The sequence below is a fragment of the Vombatus ursinus genome, unplaced genomic scaffold (assembly GCF_900497805.2).
Source record: "Vombatus ursinus unplaced genomic scaffold, bare-nosed wombat genome assembly UNPS02014826.1, whole genome shotgun sequence".
NCBI classification, from domain to species: Eukaryota; Metazoa; Chordata; class Mammalia; order Diprotodontia; family Vombatidae; genus Vombatus; species Vombatus ursinus.
In genome coordinates, this window is record NW_020954604.1 from 9,915,149 (window position 1) to 9,920,991 (window position 5,843).

Genomic DNA, 5,843 nt, shown 5'->3' on the forward strand with positions numbered 1-5,843 from the left:
TGTGTGTGTGTGTGTGTGTGTGTGTGTGTGTGTGTGTGTGTGTGTGTGTAAAAGGAAGTAGAGAGGGGAATGTAAGGGGGAAATTATTACCATGGACATTCTCCCAAATCTAAGCCACCTACGGCTCTCCTTTTCTCTTTGGGATAACTCAGGAAGGGCCACCAGTCCTTCTCTGCCAGGACTGAGGTCGGCTTGGGGATAGAGAAGGAGTGAGAGGACAAAGCAGTGGGGTCAGTCAGGCCTGGGGTCTCTGCCTTCCCAGGATGCTTAGGGGTTCTTTCTGTCCCCAGCTCCAAAGGCTTCCAGCCACAATACAGCAAACAGGGAACAGAGGCTTGCCTCGCCAAAGACATTTGTTGAGAGGGAGGGAAGTCAACCAAGGGGAAGAACTGTGATCCAACTTCCCAACTTCATTCAAAGTTCTGCCCTTCCCCCCTCTTCCCCTCCCCCTCCCCAACTGGGCTCTTTGCCTTTTTTTTTTTTTAAATCCCACTAGCCTTTCCAGCAGCCACTGTACCTTCCTAAGCTCAGTCCTGAACCCTTTCAGGGTGTGGGGAGGGGACACTCAGGCTGAGCCCCCTCTGTGGTTCTGCCACTCCCATGTCTTTGTGGAATGTCCTTCCCTTTCCCTCTTCCAGGCAGCCCACCCCAATTTCCCTACTTATAAGGGATCAGCTTAAGTTATGACTCCCCTTTTGGGGAGGTGGGATAGGGAATAATGGGGGCCAAAGTGAGGAGGGGTGCGGAGGGGCATGGGTCAGGGTTGAGGGTTCAGAGTCTGCTTCTATCCGAGTTCTAGGATGGAAACAGCCCATCCTCCCCCTGCACCTCTTTGAGGGGAGAAACTGGGAACTGGGGTCTGTTTAGAGTGCAGTGGGAAGGGTTTGATGCTGGGGGGGACTGGGCTGGGGGCTAGGAAGTACAACTGAGCCCCTGCCCACCTCCAGCTTTGGCTGTGATTCTAAAGTGAAGGCAAGCTGGGGCAGAGGAGGAAGGGGGGGGTGGCGCTGGAGGAGAGAACTCCTGGCCTGAGGGAGAATGGGGAATTTTTTATTAAACAAAGTTGCAAATTCAATCCCTTTCCCAGCCAACTTTTTCTTGGTGTTCCCCGCCTCTCCTTTTCTCTTCATTATAACATAAATACTCCGGATCAGCCTCTTTTCTTTCCAGTCTCTAGAAGCTCCTCCCTCATCCCCTCCCCCACCCCCGGGAGTCTTGCCATTGGCTCAGACTCCTGTCATCATGGGCACACCCCCTGGTGCCGGCCAGCTCTCACCGCCCACCCCAAACTGCCCCTGTAACAAGTGGGAGTAATTATATCAGTTAGCTTGGCCAGCTGGGGAGGCTAATTGAGAAGAAAAAGGGTCCTAGTCTGACCCCGTTGTTATTCGAAGGCAGAGGTGCTTAACCTCTTTTGTTTCATGAATCTCTATCGCAGTCTGATGAAGCCTATGGCTCCCTTCTCAGACTGTTTTAAAATGCATAAACTACATCATAAGATTACAAATCAAACTATCTTGAAATAGTTATTAAAAAACAAACTCAAATTCATAGCCACCAGGTTCCTTCACTAAGAAAGATTGGGTCTTGGCTTAGGGAGAGGATACTATGCCTGATCCCACTCATTTGGGTTTTCTCTATCCCCTCTTCTCCTACAAAATAAATCATTTTAGCTTTGAATATAAACTCCTTACCTGAATGTCTCGTAAAGAAATATAGCAAGAGAGCACATGTGGGACTTGTTAAAGGCATGAAACGGCTGGTATTTTTAGGGCCTATCCCTGGCATTTAGCTCCCATAAATCCTGATAGGAGTTCCCATCCGGAGACAAAGCTGGTTCAACCTTGACAGATTCTAAATTCTGACATGGAGTCCCTCATCCCTGAAAACTCCCATCACCAAAACTCACACTCTGTTACTTAGTCCCCCATCCCTGACCATTCATTCATTCATTCATTCACAGTCCCTATTCTTTACGGGTTTAGAACAATTGACATTTCCTCAACACTTTAATTTTTACAAAGACCTTTCTTTGCAACAACTCTGTGAGGTGGGTAGTGAGAGTATTGTTATCCCCATTTTACAGATGAAGAAACCAAAACCTGTGAAGTAACTCTCTCACACAGTTTAGGAAGTGTCAGAGCTAGGACCCAAACCCAAACCTTCTGACAACAAAATCTGCCCTTTTGTTATATTGCAAGATGTGTAACATCTGGCAGTAAGATACATGCACACAAATAAGTATGAGACGGTGGAAAGTGGTATGGATAAAGGGGAGGTTCAGACAAAGGGCTCTCAGGAAATTAGGCAGGAGAGCAGAAAATTCATGTTTCACTGTAAGTGGGGAGGGGGTGAAAGGAGGGAGAAGAATGGAAATAGCACCTGAGTTGGTTTTTTAAGGAAAAGGATTTCCAGAAGTTGAGATAATGAGTGATCGGGTTCTAGACCTGGAGAGTGACCTCAGCAGATGCATAGATATGGGAGAACAGTATCAGTAAATAGCTAGATTGAACCTACAGTTTGACAGCCAACATTTATTAAACACCTACTGTATACCAGGCACTGTGCTAAGGTCTAGGGATACAAAGAAAGGTAAAAGATAGTCCCTGCCCTCAGAGAAACTTACATTGTAGGGAGGGACACGATGGAAATATATGGGTAGATACAAAACATACAAGATGATTGTGGGCTGAGGATACAAGCAGCTGGCGGATCAGCAAGGTCCTCTGCAGAAGTCAGTCAATTAATAAATATTTATTAAACACCTGCTATATGCCACGAACTGTGCTGAATGCTGAGGATATAAAGAAAGGCAAAAGACAGTCTCTGCCCTCAAGGAGCTCACTGTCTAATGGGGAGACAACATATAAAAAACTATATACAAGCAATCTATCTATCTATCTATCTATATACAGGATAAATTGGAAATAATCAGCATACAGAAGGCACTAAAATTAAGAATGATCTGGAAAGGCTTCCTGTAAAAGGTGGAATTTTAGCTGGGAATTGAAGGAAGCCAAGGAAGCTAGGAGGCAAAGGTGAGGAGGGAGAGAATTCCAGGCACAGGCATACAAACTGTGAAAATCCCTCAAGTTGGCAGATGGAGTATCTTGTTTGGAAAAATCTTTTGTTTTACTACATTGAAAAGTACATGGGGAAATAAGGTGCAAGAAGACTGGAAAGGTTTGGGGGGGGTGAGGTTATGAAAGGCTTTAAAAGCCAAGCAGAATTTTACATTTGATTCTGGAAGAAATAGGGAGCCCTGGAGTTTATTAAATGGTGTCTGTGTGTGTGTGTGTGTGTGTGTGTGTATGAGAGAGAGAGAGAGAGAGAGATGGTCAGATTTGCACGTTAGGAAGATTAATTTCACAGCTAGGTGGAAGATGGATTGCATCAGGGAGGCAGAGAAGCCAACCAAAGGCCTACTGTGATAGTCAAGGTGTAAAGTTATGACAGCCTATACCAGTGTCACTAGTTGGCAGTGTCACAGGAGAGAATGGGGACATATAGGAGAGGTGTTATGAAGGTAAGAATCAACAGGTCTTGGCAACAGACTGAATATGGTGGTGAGATGGAGCGAGAAGTTGAAGTTGACCCCTTGGTTGGGAGCCTGGACGATTGGGAGGATGGTGATGCCCTTGACAATAATAAGGAAGCTTGGAAGAGGAGGGTGTGGAAAGGTAGAGAAGAGGCAGGCCATCTAGGGCCTTAAATTCGAGGCTGAGGAATATCTTTTGTCCTAGAGGCAAAAGGGAGTCACCAATGATTTTTGAGCAGAGGAGTGACATAGTTAGACCTTTTCCTTAGAAAGATTATTCTGGCAGCTATGGAAGGATAGGCTGGGGGAGGGAGAGACTGAAGGCAGGGATATTAGCTGGGATGTTGCAATAATTCAGGAGAGAGATGTTAAGGTCAGTCAGTGGAGAGAAGGGGCACAGATGCAAGATATTTTGTAGTCAGGATGAACTTGACCTAGGAATTGGTGGGATGTGGAGGATGAGGGAGAGGGAAAAGTCAATGATGCCTCTAAAGTTTAGTACCTGGATGATTGGTTGGGAGAATGTTGGTGTCATCAATAGAGAAGTTGGAAGAAAAAAAGTTTTGGGGAAGATGACAAGTTCAGTTTTGGACCCAAAATCATAGAATATTTGAGCTAGAAGAGATCTTAAACATCATCTGGTCCAACTTCCTCATTTTTCAGATGGAGAAACTGAGGCTGAGAGAGGTAATATTAAAAAAAGTGTATATCTGTATCTATCTATATCATAGGCAGTACTTGAACCCAGGTTTTCTTGGCTTTGAGGTCAGCTTTCTACCTCCTACACCATACTTCTTCTCAAGAAATATGTGTGTGTGTGTGTGTGTGTGTGTGTGTGTGTGTATGTGTGTGTATTAACAAGATGGTAACAACATTGTTCTCTTGGTGTCCTTTTCTGCCCTTCTTTTTGCTCTCTTGTGGGCATTTAAAATGTTTTTTGTTAATGTTCTTTTTTGCATATCTGTCACTACCCAATAACCAAACTTCCTTCTCAGAGGAGAGAATGTGGGGGAATATACTAATCTAGGAGTCATTTATGTGGGGATAATAGCCAAAGAGGTATGGGAGTGACAGAGGGGTACAGGGGATAGAGCTCTGGGCTTATAGTCAGGAAGACCTGAATTCAAATGTGACCTCAGACAGCTATTAGCTATTGGGTCCTGGGCAAGTCACTTAACCTCAGTTTTCTCAACTGTAAAATGGGAACAATAATAATAGCCACTACCTCTCAAGGTTGTTGTGAGGATTAAATGAGATAATATTTGTAAAGTGTTTAACACATTTCCTGGCACATAGTAGGTGCTTGTTTCCTTCTTCCTTCCTAGGGAGACAGAGACAGACTTGTGGGACATTTAGGGGGCAGGAGAAGGTCATTGATGAAGATCAAGAAGGAATAGTCAGAAAGGTTGGAGGAGAGTTAGCAGAGATTAATGTCATGGAAACCAAGGGAGGAAAGAATACCAAAAAGTAGGAGGTGGTTGATGGGGTAAATTGCTGCAGAAAGGCTAAAGGAGTGCTGAAAAAAAAAAAACTATTGGATTAGGGAATTAAGAGGTGATTGGAGACTTTGGAGAGAGCGATTTCTAATGGAGTGGGGCCTTCAGAAGTTATTGCAAGGATTAAGGAGTGAGTGATTGATGAAAGTGGGGAGGCAGCAAGAGAAGATACCTCATCTAGAAATGGAGTAATGCAGGGGAGGACACATTGTGGTTTCCCTCCCTCCTCTCTCCCCAACTAGAGTGACAGAATCTCAGATCAGGGACTTCAGAGGTCATCTGGTCTAATCCCCCAACTTGAACAGGAAACCTGAGTCACAGAATCTCAGAGCTGTACTGAACCCCACCCAGCACCTGATGCTGAGTCCCCTGCACCCTTTTCCTGATATTTCACTCTTCACAAAATCACAGAATTTCCAAGTTGGAAGGAACATGTGAAGTTATCTAGTACCTGAACCCCGATTGCTAACTTTGAGCTCTAAATTCCCCCTGGCATAAATTTAGCTGCCCTGATGTTGAGGCTTATACTCCTCTCATTCCCACCTTCCTGTGACAGCAATTATTTAAACTCTTTCTCTGAAGTCACAGAGTTGCATTCCCTGCACTTAGCAATAGTAAGTGCTACAAAAATGCTCACTGTCTGCCTATCTTCCTCTTTCTTTTTCTCTCTTCTTTCTTTCCTTCCTTCTTTCTTTCCTTCTTCCTTCCTTCTTTCTTTCTTTCTCTTTCCTTCCTTTTTCTTTTTCTTTCTTTCTTCTTTCTTTTCTTTCTTTCTTTCTTTCTTTCTTTCTTTCTTTCTTTCTTTCTTT